The sequence below is a fragment of the Saccopteryx leptura genome, chromosome 1 (assembly GCF_036850995.1).
Source record: "Saccopteryx leptura isolate mSacLep1 chromosome 1, mSacLep1_pri_phased_curated, whole genome shotgun sequence".
NCBI lineage: Eukaryota > Metazoa > Chordata > Mammalia > Chiroptera > Emballonuridae > Saccopteryx > Saccopteryx leptura.
Window position 1 is genome coordinate 150805249 of NC_089503.1, and position 24682 is coordinate 150829930.

The following is a 24682-nucleotide window of genomic DNA, read 5'->3' on the forward strand; positions in this document are numbered from 1 at the left end:
TGCAGGGAAGGGGCTGGGCCAGGAAGGTCTGGCTGGAGGAGGGGAGGGGACATCGTTGTGGGGTCAGGGCAGGTGACAAACAAGGCTTATTGGTGAGAAGAAAGAAAAATAATTGGAGGTTTCCATGTAGAAGGAGTTTCCGCTGTCTGCCCTGCCCTGCCGGCCAAGGAGGGCAAAGCCCTGTGACTTTTTACAGTGACAAGATGGTCTTGGATCCGGCAGTGAGAAGGCTCATCCGGAGCGGGGTGGAGCTCCAGTATTTTCAGGGCTTCTGATCGGTATTTAGACAGGCCTTGTGTCCCCTGTTGAAAGAGGAGACGGAAGGCTGGTTCCCAGAGGTGTGGGGACAGCTCCCAGAGGATACAGGAGCTGTGTCCCGAGCCCTCAGATGGGAAGTTCCCAGTAAATTTCCAGGTGTCAGTCTCACTTGAACAAGGAAGACTAGAAGACTCGCTCACCCCAACATGCCCTTTGCCTCCTGTGTCCTGCAAACCCCACATTCTCGGGGCTTGGACTTCCTCCATGCAGCAGAATTGTATTCCTCAGCAATGGCCTGTACCAAGTGCCGCCGGCTGAGCCTGCGAGGCCCACACCTGCAAGAATCCCCCCACGAGCCCTGCCGTAGGCTGGGGGCTCCTCGGGACGTCTGACATACATCCTCCCAGGGCCTCGAAAAATACGGAGAAGCGGGGCCTAAGTCCAGAAGATGGGGCTCCTAATTAAATGCCTCTCCTTCTGGGACACACAACATTTGCCCCAACACACAGAAGAGATCAGAGCTGATCACACACAGAAGCGTTAGAAAGGACATTTTTTAAGGAGTAAAATTACAGCAGCTTCTTCCTTGAGCTTTTTAAGGTTGTAACATCAGGTATGAATATGGACCTTCAGGCTCAGTGGTTTGCCTGGGAGTCTGGGCCTCTGTGGATTCAATAGTAGGTTTCTGAGGGTGCACGTTCCCACAAGGCTCCGCAGCCCCAATGAATGCAACAATGTAAACATTCCTGTTCCTGCTGAGCCTAGAAGGCACACAATAACCTACACCAGAACAGTGCCAGGCATGCAGTAAGCGCTCAGTACCTGTTTTGACATGTCCTCTCATTTAGTGATCACAGTCTGTGAAGTGGGTAGTCCTATAGACCCCGGTTGCTTGTTTGTAAAACTTTAGACCAAGAGGCCCAGTGACTTGTTCAAGGTCACGTAACTAGTAAGTGCTTACAGGGTAGTTTGATGTCTCCTTGGGGCCCCTTTGCAGAATGAAGGACCGAGATGCCTCCAGCTGCAGAGAGTGTGGGTGCAGGGGGCCCGCCAGCCCTCTTAGGAACAGCCTTGGCTGGACAGAGGGATTGCCCAGGCCCGGGGGCGGCTTCCCAAGCAGCCCCCATCGGATGACGGGTTGACCCAGGGGTACAGAGGCTCAGCCCCTTGCTCCCTCTCAGAATAATTCTGAAGGTCCACTGCAGCTCCAGAATCCCGAGGGGCCGGTCAGCGTCTGCCTGTGTCCAGTCCTGGTCACGTCCTTTCCTTCCTTAGCAGCTGACCCCAGGGGCACTCTCTGGGGGGCCTCTCGCCCTCTAACCCCGACTCAGAACCCACCTCCCAGGAACCCAAGCCTCTGCTGCTTCACTTAGAACTTGGGCCACCTGGCTCCACAGCCTGCTCTTAACCAATGGCCTCTGCCCTTGCCCAGAGAGGCACAACTGTGAAAGCCGGGACGACCCTTAGAGGTCAAATTAAAAATTCCACTTGAAAATACCACATCTTCCCCATAGATACTCAGTTCACTGAGAGGGGATATATGCATGCGCAATGGGCTAGAAAATTCAGAGGTTCCCCCTGCGTCCCCATATGTTCTAATAATACGAGTAGATATTTGTTGCTGATTTTACTTAGCAGAATTAAAGTCCTCTGTGATCTTTCTTTTTTTTTTTTAAGATTTAATTTATTAATTTTATAGAGAGAGGAGGGGTGGGGATTGAGACATATCAACTCCTAGTTGCTTCACTTCAGTCGTTCATTGCTTGTTTGTGGCTTGTCATATGTGCCTTGACCACGCAAGCCCAGGGTTCTGAACCATCCAACCTCAGCATTCCAGGTCAATGCTATATCCACAGTGCTACCACAGGTCAAGACTTTTCGATAAACTTCTAAGAGCATGAGTTCAGTGACGGTCAGGCTCCCAAGAGTTGATAGCCTCCTAAAAGACCCCATGGGGGCTGGGGAGCAGGCATTAGAAAAAGGAAGGGGACCCTGACCCCTGCTGTCTCCATGTGGGCTTTCCTGGTGTACCATAATCTGCATCATCATAAAGTTATCCCCGTGCCATTGCTGAAAGTTCATTCCCGTGCCATTCTCATAAGCCTTCTTGTAGAATTGTGTTTTTTTTGACCTAAAAAGAACACTGGGGTACTGCAACTCTATTCACCTTCTAGAGATGGGGACACTGAAGTGTGGAGGAGCATAGGGCTTCCCAGCTGACCAGTGGCAGAAATGGCTCCTGAACTCTGTGCCCAGACTGCCACATGGCTCTTTCTACTGCCCTGTGCTTGCATTTGGAAGTTTCATAACATTTCCAATATTATCGAGAGGGCTCCAGAGACAGTTGGTGCACAGCGGTTATTGCCCATGTTCCCCGAACACGTCCTGCTTCCTTAGCATTCACGTTGGAATCGTGTGGCATTTGGCCCTGGGCTATGAGTCCAAGTGGAGCTGGTGACTCTTCTTGGCCAGAGAGTTTAGGTCAGCGCTCCCTCCTGAGTCATGCAGAGGAGGGCTTAGAGACCAGGAGAAGCACATGGCAGAGCTACCAATGGAGGGAGGCCTCCCAATTCACACGAGACTTCACAGGAGTGTGAAATATGCCATTGTTCTCTGACACACCTCAGGTGTCAGGGTTTGGAGCTAGGGGGCACCTAACATTCACAACTCAGGTCAGGGGGTTTCTGCTTCTGGGCCAGCTTGCCCGAATGAAGCATAATGAGCAAGGTTCGCCAGGGGCGACCCGCCATTTGGGAAAAGTCAACGGAAATGTGACAGTCATTACTTGGGCATTCATTGGGCGACTCAGGCTGAGAAGGAAAGGTCGTTGCTGGTTGAGACTCCACCTGCTCTTCTTCAGGATGTCGGGTGTCCCTGGATACAGATGGGGCAGAGTCAGGCAGCTCTCATAAGTCCTATCTACCTCGGTTCTCTCTCTCCATCCAGAGATGGGCGGTGGCCACATTAGCCTTTCAGCCTGAGCCCAGCCACACCCTACCCTCTCTCCCAAGTGCAGTAGGAACTCGTAGGAGGAACTTGCTACTTCTCTGTGAAACCTCGCTGCAGACCCCAAATGATGCCCCCACCTGCAGCAGGGCCTCTCAGGGCCTGGCTCTGAACTGAGAATTCACACCGCTTCCCCCTAATGGGCACAGCTGTGACTCCACACAGGACCCTGAGAAGAGACAGAGGAAAGATGGGACGTTCTCTCTGGTGGGCTATTGGTTTTGTGGTCATCACTGGGTGACTTTCGGTTCTGGGAACTCAAATTAAAAGTGGGTTTCGGGCCCCAGGGTTGAAGTCTAGTCAGCTGGTTTTGTAAACTTCACATTTCCTGCCCCTGAGACTGACATGCCCACAGCAGCCGGCTCACTGATGGAGGGTTGGGTGGCCTTGGCTTTCTTCTTCCACCACTGGCATCTTATTTCAGAAAGACTCCCCCATAACTGTTCACAGATACACATCCCAACGTCAGCAGGTCCTAGGTCAGGCTGCCATTTCTCACCTCATGTAGCTTTCAGTCAGGCTGGTGGCTCAAGGTCATGGTTAGTAGTTTCCTTGCATGCAGACTCTCTGGGGGACAGGATGTCACACAGCTAGAAGGTGACGCTGTCGTGGGTGATGATGCAGATTATGTGAGAAAGTTCCACTACCTGAGCTGACCGCTCCCATGTTCACTGGTAATAGCACACTCTCCACGGGGTTACCGGGGATGGCATACCGTCTTTCCCCATGTATAAGACGCACCCTTTTCCAAAAAATTTGGGGTCTAAAAACCAGGTGCATCTTATACAGTGGTAGTAGATTTTTTACTTGCATTTCCCACTTTTTTGTGTTTGTTGAGTTGTATGAATTTTATGGTGAATAAATCTTGAGTTCAATAACTTTATGTAATACATTTTTTTTTTCAAATTTAGGGCCCCCAAATTAAGGTGCATCTTATATATGAATGACCCCTTGCTCAAGCCAGCGACCTTGGGCTCAAGCCAGCAACCCTGGGCTCAAGCCTTATACATGGGGAAATACGGTAATTAACATCCAGCAAATGGCTGTTTTTTACATATAAAACCAAGGAGATGTTGTCACAGATACTTTTTCTCCTGACATTTCTCTTTTTCAAAATGTCTAATATGTTTTACTTGTAGAAATTAAAGCAATAGAACAGAAAGTCATTTTCTAACACTAAACCTCAAACGGGTAAGTGAAGAGTTTGACATATTTTCTTCCATATATATATATTTTTTGACAAAGACAGAGAGAGACAGATAGGGACAGACAGGCAAGAAGGAAGAGAGATAAGCATCAATTCTTTGTTGTGGCTCCTTAGTTGTTCATTGATTGCTTTCTCATATGTGCCTTGATGGGGGGGGGGGGACGCTGCAGCAGAGCAGAGCGAATGACCCCTTGCTCAAGCCAGCAACCTTGAGCTCAAGCCAGTGACCCCGTACTCAAGCCGGATGAGCCCATGATCAAGCCAGCGACCTCGGTGTTTTGAACCTGGTTCCTCTGTGTCCCAGTCCAATGTTCTATCCACTGCGCCACTGCCTGATCAAAAATAGAAATAATAATAATAATAAAAAGGACTTGTTCAGATCAGATACAACCACTCATATCAGTGGCAGAACCACAGCAGAAGGCGATGCCCTTATGGATTCAGGCTGGAGAAAGTGGACTCATTTGGCCAACACGATTCTGTGGGACCAGATACCTCTTGGTCTCTTGTGGCTACCACCAGGTCCAAATTACATTATCCCTTGAGCTCACGATCTGCTCCATGTGAAGAATCTCCACCTGAAAGAAAATTATTTTGGACTAATAATCGTTGCTTCTCAAGACATGGATGTGGGAGACACTGGACGTTTCCATGGCTTAGGAATTGGCACACTTTAAGCAAGGCAGCTTTTCAGAATTGGTTGGAAGCAAACAGCCCATGAGAGTCTGGGAAGCAGACTTTGCACATCTAAAGGACATTCCTATTTAAGTAAGTGAAACCTCCCAAATGAGCTCAAAGCAGGCAAAGATGGAAATAAAGGTCTTATGCCAAAACTCCAGCCACCACAAAGTCTGTCTGCTTCCCTCGGAGTGGGTGGTTTCTCTTTCATCAACGGACCTGGGGCACCTTCCAGAGGGAGAGGCCAGGATGGGGTCGGGGCCCTGAGAGCCCCGAGCAGGGTATGGGGGCCTGTTCCTCCCGCTCAGACAGAGCAGTGAGCACACAGCCAACTTCCCTTGCTGGACAGCTGCACACCTGCCCAAAGGCTAGTCCATCTTCGCAGTTCCAGCAGCCACAGGAAAGAAGAACGTGTCTGTTTCCCAGTTGGCCCCTTTTCAGTCCAACAAAATTAAAATGAGTCCTACGTTGAAATGGACCACTCTGGAGTTTCCCTGTGCCCTCCACCTCCACGAGGTCCAAGAGGAGCTGGTCAGCTGTGGGCTCTGCTCCAGGTGTCCAGGCAGGTGGCTATGAGGTGCATTCTCTCTAACATGTGTCTGTTTCAGGCCTCACTGGCTCTTCCCTCCCTAGTGCAGCATGCTCCATTGGGAGTCCATGCTAGAGGCTGGCTCAGAGAGCGAGGCGGAGGCAGGAAGTTCATCAGATTTGCCCCAGGTCTTGTGACAGCTCATGGCCCCACAAGTGGGAAAAACCCAGAGTGGGGCCCAAGTTCCATCCCCATCTCTGGGGCACTGCAACCCCGCCCCGTGGCACAGGAGGCCATTTTCCATGGTGGAAATGAGTGGCAGACTCTGCACCTTCCTTCAGGAGCACTTCCAAGTCCCTGCAAGGTGAGGTCTAATCCTGAGTACTCGGTCACTCCCTATGGTTCCCGGGTGTGTTTTGGAGTTGCCCATGCAGCTTTCTAGAAATATTTTTGCCGTGCTTCAAGCCCAGACATTCCCATCCAGTAGAAGGGGACGCAGCATTGGTACGGTTTGAAGAGTGGCAGTTTCCTCAGCTGACATATGCATCAAAACCACCCCTATGGGTGGGATGCCAAAGACCCTGGGAAACAGTGTGGGTGCAAATTTTAGTAGAAGGTCAGGAACTCGTCCATGTAAAAAGTCAGAAGATGTAAACCCAGGAAAAGGGACAGCACACAGGGACACACACCTCGCTAACAGATATGTGCTGTTTCTAGGAAAGCTACTTTAGCCAGCAGCAGGGGCCCTGGAATAAAATCAGCTGCTCTGTAGCTGCAGACAGAGTGCCCAGCAGGGGAGGGGAGAGACCGAGGAGGCTCCTCCCTGAGGTCAGATGCAGGTAACAGGAGATATACCTGCGCTCAGGGAGCAGGGATGTGTGTGGACAACGTGGCCCCAGGAGGGGACACGGGTGAAGAAGCACCAATATATTGAACTCCCATGTTATATGGTGTCGGACATGTTGACCATGTTCTCATGATCAAGACTTCCATGTTATTCCGTCCTTACACCTGCCACGCACGCATCACTAGATGTTAGATCCTGAAGACAGAGTGGGACCGCTATCAAAACTTGCATTTGGATCGTTTTTCTTCTTGCCTTACTTTTCCTTGTCGGAGTCCTTCATTTCAACTCTATCCACATGGCAGAGACCTCACCTCCCGCAGCCCCCAGACTTACACCCTCAACTTAGAAAGCCCTCTCAGACCTGTCAGTCATCCTGACGGAAATACCTGGGTGGACTCTGCCTGGGCCACGTGCCCAAGCATGGCAGGTGTTTTCACTGGTGCGTTGATGGCCAAAGCAATGATGTCCGTCATTCGGTCATTCGATTCTCCACGTTCCTCATACAGTGGGACTGACCACCTCCCACAGAGGGGGTTGGTGATCATAAGCTCCTCCCCTCTAACCTGGGCGGAGACTGTGACGGCCCCAATGAAACCCCGCCGACATGATGGTTTGGGGAGCGATTCCCAGGCCGTGATGCCGACGGGGGCTGTCATGGCTTCTGGCTTTGCTGGTGCCCTGGAAGGTGAGGGTCGGGATCCTGGCCCAAGGATCGGGACCAGCCTGAGGAGGGAGTAGGGACAGCTCAGTCCTCAGTAATTGTCCTTGTCCCTGAGGACAGAGCCCCCTCGGTCTTCTTCCTAGTGGTGCCTTGATGTCTTACCTTTTCCACCTTCTCCCTCCTTCCACCAAGTACAGTACTTCCAAAATTTATGCTAACGTTTTTTCTCTTTCTTTGGTGACTTTTTCTCAGAGTGCGTGCCTCCCACATATTTCACATGACCTGCGTTTTTACGACTCTAAGAATAAACGCGGTTTGGGCTAACAGCTGGGAAGTATTTCAGGCCCGCGGGGCTGCGCCTCTGCCTGGCAGAGCGTTCCCCGAAGCCGGCACGGAAAGCGCCTCTTTCCTCCGGACCGGTTCCAGGTGTCCGGCCCGCACACCGTGTCCCTGAAGGAATACCTGGCTGCTTGTACAACATCCGAACTGGTGTGGAGCATATCAGTGCAGAGGGACGAGCCATCCCAAGAACAAGAAACCAGGAAATGGCATGTTTCTTCAAAAAATTTTTGGGCCAGCTGTGTTCTGACCTTACATTGCCCGGCTGAGGGGCTTCTTTCTGCACCCGGGTGGTCAGCAAGCAGGTGAAGGAGAGGGTGGAGATGGTCAAGGTGCAAAGCCCAAAGAAACCACTGGGGGCAGATGAGAACATTCCCTCCACCCACCCCTCCACCCCTGCTGTTTCCCCCTCCCCCACCCCCACTAGTCCACCATGGAGCCATCTAGACCAGTGGTCCCCAACCCCCTGGCCGCAGACTGGTACCGGTCTGTGGGCCATTTGGTATCGGTCCAAAGAGAAAGAATAAATAACTTAAATTATTTTGTTTTATTTATCAGGTCTACCGGAAAGTTCTGTCCGTTTCTATCACAACAGGTTTCAACACGTAAGTACATGTTTATTTGGCACATGTGTGCCTCTCTATTTTTATTACTTAATGTATACATACTGACGTAGCAAATTAACTAAAACAAAGTTGATTCACGTTAGTCTTATGTGTGAAGCCATAGTGTACTCATGGCTACTGATAAAGTTCATTTACGCCACTGTATTTGATACGAATTTCAACAAGGAAGAAATGCTACAGAAGCATGTAGAAATTTATTGAAAGTGTTTGGTGAAGGTACAGTTTCTGATAGGACATGCAGAAGATGGTTCGAAAAATTCGAAACAGGTGATTTCGACCTTTCTGATAAGCCACGTTCTGGGCGACCATCTTTGATCAATGACGATGTTGTTAAGACCATGTTGGAGTAAGATCCTTTTATGACAACATCAGAGATCGCAGAAAAGCTTAATTCAGCTCAGCAAACCATTTCGGACCATATTCGAAAGATAGGATTGGTGTGGAAATATTCAAGATGGGTGCCACATGAATTAAGTCAGAAGAATTTGGATGATCGAGTTGTCATATGCACATCTCTGCTTGCTCAGAACAAAATCGAGCCCTTCTTGAACCGGATGAGAACTGGGGATGAAAAGTGGATTACTTACAAAAACATCTTAAGGAAAGGGGCATATTGTGAACCCGGAAAACCTAGCCCTTCCACCTCTAAACCAAATTTGACTCTGAACAAGAGAATGTTGTGTATATTGTGGGACATTCGAGGACCAATACATTATGAGCTTTTTTTTTTTTTTTTTTGTATTTTTCTGAAGCTGGAAACGGGGAGAGACAGTCAGACAGACTCCCGCATGCGCCCGACCAGGATCCACCCGGCACGCCCACCAGGGGCGGAGCTCTGCCCACCAGGGGGCAATGCTCTGCCCCTCCGGGGCGTCGCTCTGCTGCGACCAGAGCCACTCTAGCACCTGGGGCAGAGGCCAAGGAGCCATCCCCAGCGCCCGGGCCATCTTTGCTCCAATGGAGCCTCGGCTGCGGGAGGGGAAGAGAGAGACAGAGAGGAAGGGGGGGGGGGGGTTGGAGAAGTAAATGGGCTCTTCTCCTATGTGCCCTGGCCGGGAATCGAACCCGGGTCCCCCGCACGCCAGGCCGACGCTCTACCGCTGAGCCAACCGGCCAGGGCTACATTATGAGCTTTTAAAATCGAACAAAAAGCTCAATTCGGAGAAGTATTGTCAGCAACTGGATAATTTAAAGACAGCAGTCCAAGAAAAGAGGCCGGCGATGTTCAATAGGAAGAACATCATACTGCATCATGATAATGCCAGGCCACATGCTGCTTTGGGGACTCGTCAAAAACTTGCAGAACTAGGTTGGGAAATTCTGTCGCATCCACCATATTCACCAGACTTAGCACCCTCTGACTATCACTTGTTTTTGTCCTTACAAAATTTTTGAAAGGCAAAAAATTCAAAAATGAAGAAGATATCAAACAAGCACTGGTTCAATTTTTTGCATCAAATGATAAAACATTTTTCAAAAATGGGATATACAAATTGCCCTCATGCTGGAAAGAAATCATTAATAATAATGGCAATTATATTATTTAATAAAGTTTATTGACGGTAAGAAAAATTTGTATTTTGTTTTATTCCAAAAACAGACAGAACTTTCCGGTAGACCATATATATTTAAGTCTGAATGATGTTTTATTTTAAAAAAATGACCAGATTCCCCATGTTACATCCGTCTAAGACTCACTCTTGATGCTTGTCTCGGTCACGTGATACATTTATCTGTCTCACCCTAAATGCCGATCCGTGAAAATATTTTCTGACATTAAACCGGTCCATGGCCCAAAAAAGGTTGGGGATCACTGATCTAGACCACGCCAGGGCAGCTTCCCGGCAGGAGAAAGAACCCCACAGCTGTACTCCAGGGCTATGCTTGGAGCGACCCCTGCTTTGTACCATTATCACCCAGTTTCCCGAACCAGTGAGAAGGGAAAGCTTCTGTCCAAGGGTGGGTGACTCAGAACACGACAGACCTGCTTCCACACAGAGCTTGCCATCATGATCAACACACAACTCCGGGGGTGCTCCTGGTGTGAGTTCAGACTTAAGAAAGGTTTTCTCCCAGCTATCAGAGGGTTAAACCTTAAAATATTCCAGCTGGGCTTAACTGGCTTCTTAAATAAGAATCCGATGTTCTTTAAATCATCCAGAGGTCCTGGGTCTCAAGGGATAAAAAGTTCCTTACGGCCGGCCGGAAGGGCTGGGCCTGTGTGAGCTTTGGGCATTTTCTTATTTTACTCTAGAAAACCCAAACAGAGATGGCGGCGGGCTGGCCAAAATGGTTAAAATGCTCCAGGACAGATGTGATTTCAACTCCGTTATGGCTGGAGCTGGGCGGGCGTATTTACTCTTTTCCAATGAATAAAAAGTGGGGTGAAAACCAATAATAATAATAATAAAGAAAAATCTTCCAAGTGCTGCAGACGTAAGTCCTGTTAGAATCAAAGTCAAGGAGATGCTGACAGTCTTCCGTGGCTAAAAACCCAAACCTCCCTTTCTCTGAAAATCATTTGGGGTTTGGGAAGAACTCCAGGGAGCCTAAACAGAATGGAATGGGGACGTTGGTCTTTCTCTATCTTACTGGGAGAATGGCTAGCCTGGAAAAGTGACCATGAGCTTCACCTCATGAATGGGCAGCTTGAATTTGAGAGGAAGCTGAGACGTGGCTACCACCACCGTCAGACCTGACCTCAGTGTTCCAGGTTGACACTTTATCCACTGCGCCACCACAGGTCAGGCTACCACCGTCAGACCTGAGAGGACAGGTGCCAGGCCTTCTCACTGCTGTGGTTTCTTCACGTGCCAATGGTGATGGCCATGCCTCCCTCACGGATTCTTGTGACTAGCTCTGTGACTCACAGATGTGCATGAACAATAGCGTGCACCCTTCCCAGACTCACTATATGCCAAGCACTGCCCTGAGCCTTTCAGTCTTACCTATCTCAGAAGCAACTTGAGGCAAATCATTTACCCTTTGTTCCTTCTTTAAGGAAAATAATCCCCTGGAAGTCAGTAGTTTTATGCAGAGCTGTTGTGAAGGTTAAATGAGGCAATCTATGAATATACTGATCCAAGAACATGACCCTTATCGAGTCCTGACGAACGTTGGCTGTTTGGGACCCAGTCTGTCATCCTGACTAGTGACAATTAGCACGGTAACACCGAGTTCCTGTGAGCGCTGTGCGAACAAGGCAGAGTGGTGTGACCTGTGGGTCAGCTCCCGTGTCACCCCTCCACATGCACCCCCACACCTCCATTGTCCCTGCTCATGCCTGGGCAGCTGACCTGTGTGGGCTGCATCCAGGGGCCCCCAACTCTCTGTCCTCCTGGTGCTCAGCTGATGCAGAGCCTGAGAAGAGGAGAGGTGGGGAAGGGTCAGGTCAAGGCATCTGCTCCCCGTTGCCCAGCTTCTCCCCGGCGGGGTCCCTGTGGGCCACCTGGCTGCTGTCCTGAGTGTGGTCATGCTCACAGAGAGTTCTCTGCGGGGCTCTGTTCAGGGCACCCTCCCTTCTCCCCTTCAGGTGTGAGGACAGAAAAAGTTCCCCTTTGTAACTAGCCTGGACACTGCGACATCACTGTGGTTTCCCTGTGACCTGCCCACACTGTGGACAACAGCCCCTTCATTACACTGCCTTTGAATTGCCCAAGCACGACCCCTGCCATCTCCTGTGGGACCTTCTCTCGTATTCACCCTGTTTCTCAGCTGATACCCCAGAGCAGTACACACCGCACCACAGAGGGACAAGTCTGTAATTCCTAAACCTGTAATGTCCTGATCAGTGTTTCTGACCCATCCACACCCTTTCCCGTCTCATCCCATGTGGGCGGAGACCCTCGGTCCCATTTGTCTAGACAGGGCAGTGGGGGAACAGGCTCAAGGGCTCTGGAGTGTGGGTGAGAGGATGCTGGGGGAATTCAGGCTAGAGGGTTTAAGAAGGAGGCCAGGAAGCCACTATAGACTGGAAGAAAACAGAAGACATAAAAGGACAAGTGATCAGCATGAGACCAGGACCAGGTATGGGACAGTGAAGAGAGGAGACACCTGAGAACCTGAGAAGTTCAGTCCCAGGTGAGACAGAGGGTTAAGATCTCAGTGGTGGAGCAGCTCTGTGTGTGTAAGAGCCAGAGTGCGTGGGCGGGGCCAGGCAGGTTACGGGGAACAGAGGGATGGATAGTCATTGACTGTATTAGAGGAGGTCCAGGAACTGAGAGGCAAGGTGGAGGGTGAGTTGCCTATGTGGTCACTGACATCACCAAGGATGAAGGTGATGAGTTGGGTGTAGAAGGTCCCCAAGGAAACTTGGGAGTGAACAGGCAGATGACAGGAACAGGAAGGAGAACGATAGGGCACACATCTGGAAGAAGGAATAACTCCAGGGTCCACACTCCTGTTTGGGAATGCCACCTCCTTGTCCAGGCCCTGAGGAAGAATTATGGGAGAATAAGCATTCTGTATCATTTGACTCAAAGCAGAATAGATGGCACACAAACTTTGGGCAAAATATTTCAGGATAGCGAGGACCTAGAGTTAGCAATAAAGGACCTCCTCTTGGAAAGGGAAAAGGCCAATAAATGTTGATCCAATCTCTAAAGATTTTTTTTTTAAATCTGCCCCCAATTTGACCTTCCCAGTAGAAATGTTTCATATCCTTTTTTGAGCATTTGTGTAATATGTCCACCTTCCTTTAAATGCTATATTTTGCAAGACTTTCCTGGTTCAACAACAATGACTCAGTTCTTTTATTTATTTAGTTTTTTTTGTATTTTTGTATTTTTCTGAAGTGAGAAGCAGGCAGGCAGAGTGACCAACTCCTGCATGTGCCCAACCGAGATCCACCCGGCATGCCTGCCAGGGGGCGATGCTCTGTCCATCTGGGATGTTGCTTCCATTACTCAGCAACCAAACTCTTCTTAGCACCTGAGGTGGAGGGCATGGAGCCATCCTCAGTGCCGAGGCCAACTTTTTGCTCCAATGGAGCATTGGCAGTGGGAGGGGAAGAGAGAGATAGAGAAGAAAAAGAGGGGAAAGGTGGAGAAGCAGATGGGCGCTTCTCTTGTGTGCCCTGACCAGAAATTGAACCCGGGACTTCCACATGCCGGGCCAACGCTCTACCACTGAGCCAGCCAGCCAGGGCCAATGACTCAGTTTTTTTAACAAATAAATAAGTCCTGAAAAATTTTACACCACCCGTGTCTCACCGCTTCCTTGAGAAATAAGAAGACATGAAGCAAAAGAGAGATCAAGGCTGTAAGCGTAGTTTCCATCTAATTGACTGTAAAATATAGCCTGCGTTTCATTTTGTGTTTTAACTCTAGAATCATTTTTTTTTAATTTTGCAAAGGAAAGATAAAAAATAGGACTATTTAAGCACTAAAGATAAATGTCGTGAGGCCACCATAGCTCTTCCAGGCTCATTCCATTCGGTTGGCCTCCAGCTGCCGAACTCTTGCATCTGGTGGAGAAGCCCAAGGTCACTCACTGTCTTACAGCTGGCCACAGGGCGGACGCATCCATCCACCTTGAACTTAGGGAGGATAAGACTGTGGTCCAGGTTGTATGGCAGGGTGGTAATTTCCCCCATTGTCCACTTTCTCTTCTTTTCCGTTTTCCCTGGATTTTTACCTGGGCCTCTGACCACCCAGAACAGAGACAACATTTTGCAGCCTTGCTTGAGGCTAGGTTTGCCCGTGTAACTAAGTTCCAGCCCGTGTGATGTGAGCAGGTGTGGTGTGGTGTGTGTGAGTTCTGGGGAAGGGTCATCAAAGCAGGGGAAGCTTGCCCTTCTCTTTCCCCTTGTCTTCTTACTGGGTGGGATGCAGTTGTACAACCAGAGCCCAAGCATCCATCTTGTGCCACAAGACAGAAGCTACATCAAGGATGGTGAAGGAACCAGAAAGAAAGAAAGAGCCTGGGTCCCTAATGAGCACGAAGTTGCCCTAGCAACGTTAAACCCCCTTCCTTGCTGGGCTGGATCAAGCCATTGCTACTTTGGAGTTTCTGTACTCTCAGCTAAATCTAAGCCGATGCAATGCAAGATACGATGCCTCAGTTCAACCGGTTTCCCAGCGAGTCGGGAAGCTCCCCCGGGGAGGATGTCACAGTGCATCTGGACTCATCTTTTGGCCTCATGGCATTTTTGTTCTGTTCTAACATTAGTGCTTCTATCGCTACCAAGTTTCTGGCTCAGGATACTATCCCTAGTATGTGATGCTGTTGATAAACAAAGTTCACTGTTCAGGCTGCTTTCTGTTCTGCGGGATTCGGCCTGATGGACCAGCGCGCATACACCAGGTGGATCACGTAGGAATGTTGCCCAACCGCTTGATGCCATCTGCAAACTGAGAATAATGTTGTCCACCCTCGGGGGTCATTGTGAGGATGGAAACAAATATAAAGGTAATAAAAAACAATAATTTTTAAAAAGACTGTATGTCCCCGGACACGTCCCATGTGCAGCGTCTGGGTGAGCCCACTGTGGGTCAGGCACATAAGAAACGCTAAGGGTGCTCCCTGTGGGGGAAGGCGGCCTGCCCAGGGTCCTCAGGCATCTTACCCTCGGGGCTTGTCTCTATGAGATACAGGTCTGAATTCCCAGGACTTTCCTCTTGTGGGACAACAAGTTTTTTGTGCTCAAAATAGTTCCTCCCTTACCAGGGACCTTGACATAGTGTCCTTAAGCCAAACAGCATGAGTCAGTCCCAAGGGTCCTTGTTCCTCAGGCAAAGGGACGAGGGAAGAAAATAGAGCAGATAATCTCTTCTGTTCTGCCCAGGCCCTCCGGATCGGTCCAGTGTGTCTGAACCCCAGTATGAACAGTCTCCAGTGGACACCTAATCACCCCTGCCACAACCCACGCCTGCCACAATCACGTCCATGAAATCGGTGTGATTGGTCCTGATACATCTGGACATGTTACTTTTGGGGGAGTTCTTTGTCCCCGACACGTGGGCAGGCCTGTTCCCCTGTGGCCTCCTCCCCTCCTGGGCTCCCCGTGCCCTTGCTGACCTCCCTTTCCCTTCCCGCTGCTGCTCTGGGCTTCCTGAGCTGCGCACACCTTAGCCAGCGGTGCTCATGATTCAATGTTATGCCCACAGGTGGGGTGGGGGTGGGGGTGGGTGGGACAAGGACAGGGAGGTGCTGAGAGCCCGAGCCCAACATGGAGCCCACCTCCCATCAGGCCGTCCCTTCTTCTAGCTCCTAACACAGACTTTTCCCTTCTCATAGCCATCTACAGTGGAAATGTCCTCCAAGCGGTAATGCTAAACTCATAACCTCTCTCTCCTCTGTTGATGGTTGCTCCTGTCCACACACTCTTCCCTGCAGCGTGCCTCTTGTCCTGTCTGCTCTAGTCTACAGGTCCAACACCCTCCAGTCTCCGGGGCTCAGGGCCTCTGTGCCCTCCAGCAGTCCTCAGATTGGCAGCTGTGTAAAGGGGGCTTCCGGAGTCCGCGAACGCCCAGCCCGCTGGGGTACACAGATCCTGCCGGGACCCACTGCCCTCCCATCAGTGTCCACTGTCATGCCTCATTCAGTTAGCCCCATGTTCCGTCTGCTCTGCAGCCCACCCCCATCCGGGTCCACCACCATCATCTCCATCCGGCTTCCTAACTGGCCCTCCACCCACCAGCCCATGGGTGCATCCTACAGAGAAGTGCCAGGCGAGTCTCCCCAATATATATTTCTTCTTATAAATGACAAGATCACAAGAATGACTGCTTTTACTTTAGAAGAAGTTTTTTAAAAAAATTAAATAACCACATAAAAAAACAAAGGACTGCTGCCCTGTGCCATGTGGGCTCAGGGTATTAGAACCTTGTAGGCAACCCTGGCCAGTTGGCTCAGTGGTAGAGGGTCAGCCCAGCGTGTGGATGTCCTGGATTCAATTCCCAGTCAGGGCACACAGGAGAAGTGTCCAAATGCTTCTCCACCCAAACCCCTCTCGCTTCTCTTTCTCTCTCTCTCTCTTCCCTTCCCACAGCCATGGCTCGGTTAGACCAAGTTGGCCCTGGGTGCTGAGGATGGCTCCATGGCCTCACCATAGGTGCTGAAATAGCTTGGTTGCTGAGCAATGGAGCAATGGCCCCAGATGGGCAAAGCATCACCTGGTAGGGGGCTTGCCTGGTGGATTACAGTCGGGATGCATTCAGGAGTCTGTCTCTGCCTCCTCATCTCTCACTTAGGAAAAAAAAAAAGAATCTTGTAGGTGAGACCTGGCTCTATCACTGAGGAGTGGATAAAACCAGGTGAACGTGTTTGCAATCTCTACATGAGGGTCCACACTGCCCAAGGGCAGGTGTCTCACACTCTAATCTGTCTTGGCATTGACTAGAGGCATGTTCAGATCTTGGGGACTGCACCCCTAGCCTGAGAGCCCTAACACTACATCCCACCTAGTGGCCCACAGAACACCCTGGGGTAGGCGAGGCACCCTGCATTGCCTGCCTGTTCCAGCTGCTCCCGGCAGAGGGATGCCCGTGGGACCTTCTGCGGTCCAGCTGGCCCAGGAGCATCACCCAGAGTGTGGGCAGGCAGCCTGGGCACACAGGGGCATTTGGGGTGGTCAAGAGGGAGGGAACTAAAGATCCTGAACAATTTTGTGAAGAAGAAAGTGAAACTTCTATTGAAGGACATTCCTGGGTCATTCTGATTAGTTCTTTGCCAGTTTAAAAAACATGTGTGTGTGTACTTGTGTGTGAATATATGTCTGCATATACACAGTACAGTATATATACACTTTCCCTAACCCCCCATGGGGATATGGAGTGACAAGTGACCACTTCTGTAAAACTAACATTGCAGTGACCTTTTGCCCTGGATTTTCTGAGACGATCTCTATTTCAAATATTTCGGAATAAAACATATTTTTTGAGTGGGTCAACAGGATACACGTTCTTCAGTGTTGAATGTCATGCACCCTTAAGACGTTTCATCATCTACTCGGTTTTCTCTGAAATACTTATGGGTCCCACCCCGCATCCCCTATGATCCCTCATTTAAAGTTTATTAGAGAAAAAAATAATAAAAAATAAAGTTCATCAGGAGATGTACTTTACCCTCCTCGGAACACAGTTCTCTGACTCTTTCAAGCGTCCACCCAGCTCTGCCTCAGGCGGCACTGCCTGTGTTGTCTGGGCCAAAGATAGCATGAAGTGATAAGAAAGGAAGTGGGGGTAGGGCAGGGAGGCCGAAGAGGGAGGGGGAGTGGATCATTTCCAAAGCGACGCCCACGTTTCTGTTTGCATCTCCTGCATGTGGAGCTTAGCCGGGAAGCTATCTGCAGCTCTGCAGGGCTGGTTCTCAGCAAAGACAATCAGAGGATTGTTCCCCCAGATTATGTGTAACCATGAAGTCACAGGCCTCAGCATCGTCTCCATCCCTTGCTACCCAGAGTGCAGGCCAAGGGCCAGCAGCCTTGGCAACAACCGACCGGTAGCTGATCAGACACACAGACTCCACCACTCCCACTCATCCCCAGCAAAGAGAGTCTTTTTTTTATTTTATTTTTTATTAAGTGAGAGGCAAGGAGGCAGAGAGACAGACTCCCACATGTACCCCAGGATCCACCTGGCAAGCTCCCTGCGGGGCAATACTCTGTCCATCTGGGGCTGCTGCTCTGTTGCTCAGCAACCGAGCTATTTCAGTGCCTGAGACGAGGCCATGGAACTATCCTCAGTACTCAGGGCCAACTTGCTCAAACCATTGGAGCCATGGCTGTGGAGAAGAGCAGAAAGAGAGAAGAGGGAGGGAGAGGAGTGGAGAAGCAGATGGTCACTACTCCTGTGTGCCCTGACCAGGAATTGAACCTGAGACTTCCAAGGAGAATTTATTTCATCAGGGTTCCCAAGTGCTCATGTGCACAACTACATTTGAGAACATCCCACTTCACGGGGGTGGAAACTGAGGCCCAGGCAGGGTGAGAAACGTGACCCAGATGTCTTTCTGTGGGGCAGGCGTGCAGAGATGGCTTTCAGAGCTGTCACTGAACCTGGCGTGGAAGCCCAGCCTCCTGCTCCGTAGGGGAAATCTCATTCTTGCCTTGTTCAGGTAACTGGCCAGTTCTGCATTCTCTCCATCTTGTTTGCATAAACAGTTAACTCACCATTGTCCCTGGCTCTTGTCCCCGGCCCTGATATGCCAGGTGGCCAAGTGTCTGAGGTCTCGCCTTCGGTCCTGGGATTCAAGGGGCAGGGCAGTGCTGCCACAAACGATGTGCCATTAGACCGTCACAAAGTGCCTGGACCACAAGCAAGTGGGTTTCACCACACAGGAACGTCATTTCTCTAATGTGACTGTCTCCTCAATTCGAGCCAGCTTTGTCTACCCAGTGGCACCATGACTCACTTTCCACCTTTCGACCACATTCCTCCAGCTTTGCACACACAGCTCGTCCCCTCACTCCCTTAACCACTAGGACCTCAGGACAGTCGTTAGCTTCAGGTCTGTTGACCACAGAAGCACAGTGTCTGTCAAGCTAAAGACACCTTGACCTCAGTTGAGTTTTAGCCTCAGGTCTATGACAGCTGAATAAGCTGACCTTGAGGACCACATCCCCAGGAGACCAGACAGAACAGGGCCGTGACTGACCTTGGGAACTGACACAGTGTCCGGCCCCAACCAATGGGGAGAGCCCACGACCCCAGCTCCCTTAGCCACCATGATGAATGATTTCCCCCCGATATAACCCATTCCCTGGAAGCCATTGGGAGGCCAGGTCTTTGAGCATCAGCTCACCAGTGTCTCCAGGATTTGCCCCATTTCCTTAAATAAACCTTTACTTTTTCTTTGCTGCAAACTCCAAGTTGTGCTTTATTAGGCTTTGATGTACGCAGGCAAACAGACCCCTTCAGTTTGGCAACCTAATGCTGTAATTCCTTTCTTCATTCATCTCACCAAGTTAGAGCTCCTTGAGGGTATGGAAGAAGAGGCTTCCAGACAGGCCAGCCCAGCGGAGGCTCTGGGTTGGGACTGTCGGGTCCCTGGTAGTCTTCAGTAGAGATCTGAGTGAAGAGAAGGAAACCTTGTCTTCTCATGTGTCCTCCGAGCCACCTTGCAGGGACTGACTGATTCATTGGAAAAGCCATGAGACCTGTGCCAAACTCCACCCAGAAGCACTGTCATAATCCTAGGACCCGAGACCTTAGTGTTATGAAAGAATGCAGGTTCCACTTGGGAGCTTTGCATTCCTTCTCTTCTTAAGATACAGAGTTGTCTTTTTTCAAGGGACCTGGATCAAGTGACATCCTGAATATAAGTCTCAATCTCATTGAGCAGATGGAAGAATGAGAACATCTCTTGCCTGACTTAGAGGGGAGAAATCATCTCCTTCAATTGATGACGTCCATGATGTAGCAACTACAAGGACAGTCAAATACATCTCACCAGGGTCTCATGCTGCTGGCCAGCTCATCGGGGCCCTTGTCACCTGGCCCTGCTTTGGTCTAATGCAGCCACAAGCAAGCACTTGTTGTTTCAAGCACTCTTTCAACACTCATGTGTGTTATAGTTGTAAAACATCACTAAAAAAACCAATTTTTGGCCCTGAGTCAAGGCCAGCAGTTTGATGAAGCTGCTGGTTTCAAGCAGGAGCCTGAAGGAATGTCTGTCTGTGGTCTGTTGGCCATTTCAGAACTTAGGAATGTAATGGTCAGTTCATTAGAAAGAAAACAACTGAGTTAAAAAAAAAAAAAGAAAGAAAGAAACCCAACTGGATTTTTTTGTTCTAAGCAACATCTACTACTCTCATTGTTTCAATGGGGCAACAAGAGAACATCTATATATTAAAGAAAAAATTATTATTTCGAAAGAATTATACATCAATATTTGTGGCACGTCTACTGTTAACCAGCTCCTGCTAAGTGGTCATCACACCTAAGAGCTCCCTTCTCCAGGAAGCTTACTCTCCAGTAGGAAATACAGATCTCACCTAGCTAATAAGGAAAGCCAGACCTGAGTCCAGATGATTCTGGAAGGAACAGAGAAGGAAGGAAGGCAGGAGCTGCTGGGGCCCAGGGCAGAGTCCTGACCAGATCCCAACTCAGCCGGTCCCCTTCCATCCCTCCACATCTTGAAATAGAGCCAGTAGGACTCAGGACGGGAGGGAAGGTGCCCCCTCCATTAAGTCATTCCTCTGAGTCAGAAAGCAAAAGCAGCAAAGGCACCGGTGAAAACATTGTCCAGAGGGGAGAGGTTGCAAGGACTAAGGGTCAGCGGAGATGCTGGGCATTTACGGATCCATTCAGCTAGCCATTCAACCAATCACCAGCGGGGAGTACAGAATGGCATCTTTGGAACAAACAACAGTAATAACGGGACTTACTGCTTGTTGCACGGACCAGGCTCTGGTCTCAGTGCTGTCCGCATATAATTCGGTCCATCTTCAGAGATGCCCTGCAGATTGGACGTCAGCACTAACCCATTTTACGGATGACAACACTTAGGCACAGAGAGGTGGAGCAACTCTCACATCAGGTAAATGTGCAGCTGGGGTCCTGCGAGGAGGCCTCTGAGGGCAGACGGGGGCTGTCCAGTTCCGTGCTCAGCAGGGTTTTAGAAAGCGCCTGCTGTTGCTATGTGCTGGGGGACAGGATGAATTGAACCCAGTCCCTGCCCACAGTTGGGTCAGGGGAACGAATGGTTAAATAGGGAACGAAATGTGGCAATAAAGGTTACAGCAGGGACATGCCTGGCATGTGGGAATGCCACCCTCTCTCAGCATTCCAGGGAAGAGACGGAAAAGGAGCAGGGTCCTGAAGGAGACCAGCAGCTGGCTCACAACATGGGGTCCGGGGAGGAATGAAAGTCCCGTCTGGTGACAGAGCCCCACTGGCCTGGCCAGAGCGGAAGGGAAACATCCAGAACTCAGACGCTCCTGAAGGACGTGGGTCGTTAACAGTGCCCGCCCAGCTAGCGGTTAGAGGCCACTGAGGGTGCCGGGAGGCCTGGTGGTTAGGGCATGGTCAGGGCACGGAGGATGAGAGGGACGTGCTGAAGACAGGCCTGGGCTGCTTCCCAGCGACAGAGTCTCCGTGAGCTGCTCGATCCAGGCCCTCTGAGCCTCCTCTCAACCAGGCCTCAGCCTTGGCCTGGGAAGACTTGAACAGACACCAACACATTGTACATAGGTCAGCTCATCCCCAGGATGACCCCAGCCACCTCCCCCCACAACACACACACAGTGACCGCCCACTGGGGGGCGGTGGAGCCCAGGGCGCGGCAGCCACTGCCTGAGGTGGGCCCCGGACCCCACTTTCTCCACGTATTGACTGAAAAGGGGTTGCGACTCCTTCCCCTGTCCCTGTGAGGGGCACATGTGTCCCTGCAGCTCAGGAGTGTCTTTCTCAAGGACCTGAAAGGCATTCCTTAAAAATGTCATCATCAGGAGCGACAGGGCCTCTGTCTTCCAGTCCTTGTGGGAAGACAAAATCCCGGCTTTGATGACCGCCGGCTGGTGAGCGGTCACAGCGGGTCTGATCCCACTGACCCTGGACCACCCTTTGTAACGTCTCACCTCCCTGCCTCTCCTGAGCCCCAGCTCACCTCTCCACCCCCTCCCCCCACCAACACACCCCGTCTGTGCAAATCAGAGCTGAGTCCAGATCGTCCCAGACAGCAGTCCTTCCTGATGGTAGTCTGTCTGTCCTCTCCACTTCAACCGGGGTCGGCTTCGTTTGTCTTCGACCCCAGTTCAGCCGGCCCCTGGCTCGCTGGGCAGAGTGATTCCTGCCCACTCCCAGCCGCACATGGTGAGAGCCACCTGTTGACACAGTCCCAGGCTTTCCAGCGGGAAGGCCACTCACGCATGGGGCCACGCACCAGGCTGCCTCAGCCTGATACAGCTGGCTGTACCTCTCCGCGGGACGAGAAACTGCTGACTCACTGAAAACAGAGCGTGTTTATAAACGGGAAGCTGTGTGTGTAACCACCGACACTCAGCATCTGAGAGCAATTGCTGAACTTGGCAAAAAAAAAAAAAAAAAAATGCTGTGCATGAAGTTAGAACTCTCTGGCTCACAGAGATACAATCCTGCCATTGACCATTTCTTAAATACTCAAAATAAGGGGAGTTCTTATTTGGGCCGACCCAGCCGGTGAGTCAGGCAGGCTGTGAATATTGATTAAATCCCTGGGAAGGCGTGGTGTTTCCTCTTTGCATTCCTGTTGGTCCCCATGCAGAGCAGACAGGCTCCTGGGGACGATTTCCCAGCCACACACAGCAGGGGTGGTGGCCCTGTGTCCTGCCAGCCCGCCTGCTCCACGCAGGAACCAGAGCTGCGCAGGAGAGATGCACAAACACCGTGACACCAACACAGCCCCGAGGGGCGGGTGCTGACGTGACAGTGGAGAGCTGCAGGGACCCAGCACAGAACTGGGCATCCCAGGCTGGGGCTTTCTTGCCGCTCACATAACCCATGCATCCTTCTGGTGGTGGGCTTGGTGTCTGGCAAACTGACCCAAGAAGGCTGAGTTCAGTGGCTGAGGAGAAAACCAGACCCTGAACGATCCTCTGGAAATTGTCATTGGGGCAAAGGTGCCTGTGAGATGTCTGGAGTCTCTCCTCCCCTGTGTGCGGATAATGGCAGCACAGAGCCTGGGGCATGTGACCTTCTTACTAGGGGAGGAGAGAGTGCTTTGTGTGCAGCTGTGTTTAATCTACACAATAACCTCAACCTCCCGATTCAACCTCTAGCCCAGTATTTCCCAACCTTTTTTGTGCCATGCCCCACCTTAACCTTTCTAAAATTTTTATGTCCCCCCCTATATAACATACATAATTTTTAACATTAAAAAATTGATTTGTTCACTTAATAAACATAAATGATAGGTTCTAGGAAGAAATCACTATGAAATTGTTAACAAAACACAGTAAGTAAAATTTCAAAACATATAATGAAAAACAGAAATTTAAATTCCAAATAATTTTAATACAGATTTTTCTATATTAATTTATTATTTTAATTTAGTGTGATCCTTGCGCTTGATGCTTGCTGCACAGAGATTTTATATTAGGTTCCAATTTGGTTAGCTTTAGTCTCAAGTCTCCACGTTGTGTTATATCCAGCCGATTTCTTTTTTTTACCAGTAAATCATTTACAGCACTAAATCCATATTCAGCTAAAAATGAAGATGGAAACGGTAGCAATAGTTTTCTTGCACATTTGGTTGAATTTGGGTATTTGATTTCTGTTTCCTCACAAAGCCATGCCATCGCTCCTTTGATATTAAATAAAGCTTTAACTGACTCATCATTTTGCAATTCTGCGAGTTCTTCTTGATACTGCATATTTGATATATCAGACAAATCCACTAACATTGGCTGCATCATCCATGTTGGGAAATCAATTTGTTTTAAATCAGAAAATCTTTCTTTTAAATCAGCCAATAGAATATTCAAATGATTGACAATAACAAGTAAAGCGGTATCAGTTACTTCACATTTTTGGAGCCAATGAAACTGTTTAAAGTTTTTGTTGTTAATATGTTTCTGACATAACTCAATATTGGTAATGAAACCAAATATCTTTGCTTTTGCATCGACAAGAGTTTTATTTGTTCCTTGAAGTTGCTTATTTAATATATTTAGTTTTTCAAAGATATCGGCTAAATAACTCACAAATGCTTTACCATCTATAGTTAACAGATACTTCATTTCAGGTTTGTCACTTAAAAAATCACTAAGAGTATCAAACAGTTCCATAAATCTTTTCAAACAGTTTTCTTTAGATAGCCATCTTACTTCAGTATGAAGTAAAAGTCTCACATGGTCTTCATTTTGTTCTTCACAAAATAGCTTGAAAAGATGCTCACATTTGGCACTAGCTTTAATAGCATTAACACACTTTATTACTGTATGTAATACTTCATTCAGAACAGGCGAGATGTTTTTAGCTACCAAGTTTTCCCTATGAATAACACAATGCACAAGAATCATTTCTGGATTCGCATCTTTCATCAATTTTAAGCAGCCATTTTTCTTGCCCATCATATTGGGAGCACGATCTGCAGCACAAAATGTTATATTTTTCATTGGTATATCATTGACATCTAAGTCGTTTTTTAGCTTATTATATATATCTTTGGAGGTAGTGGTGTTTCTAATCTTTTACAGAACAACATTTCTTCAGCAAAATGTCCTTTAGCAATATATCTTACATAAGTTATCAATACTGCCTCACTGTCTCTCAAAGTTGATTCATCCATTTGCAAGGAGAATTTTCTTGTTTTCAGCTTTTCAATAAGTTGTTTTTCAATATCCTCACTCATTTCGTCTATTCTTCTGCTAACAGTATTGTCATTGAGTGGCATAGCTTTTACATCTTTGTCATCTTTTTCAAGAACCGTTTTAAGAAATGCTGATATTGCCCTGGCCGTTTGGCTCAGCGGTAGAGCATTGGCCTAGCGTGCGGAGGACCCGGGTTCGATTCTCGGCCAGGGCACACAGGAGAAGCGCCCATTTGCTTCTCCACCCCTCCGCCGCGCTTTCCTCTCTGTCTCTCTCTTCCCCTCCCGCAGCCAAGGCTCC

General features: G+C 49.4%; 1 long non-coding RNA gene and 1 other non-coding gene across 2 annotated transcripts; one reads left to right on the plus strand and one right to left on the minus strand.

The window, feature by feature from the left end:
• Nucleotides 1-18983: 18983 nt before the first annotated feature.
• LOC136389063 (uncharacterized) lies at nt 18984-21974 on the minus strand. Its single transcript, XR_010748249.1, has 3 exons — nt 21729-21974; nt 20480-21254; nt 18984-19160 (listed from the first exon to the last, which is right to left on the minus strand). It is a non-coding gene; the product is annotated as an uncharacterized lncRNA (long non-coding RNA).
• LOC136389858 (small nucleolar RNA SNORA2/SNORA34 family) lies at nt 19696-19831 on the plus strand. Its single transcript, XR_010748419.1, has one exon. It is a non-coding gene; the product is annotated as a small nucleolar RNA SNORA2/SNORA34 family (small nucleolar RNA).
• Nucleotides 21975-24682: the final 2708 nt, after the last annotated feature.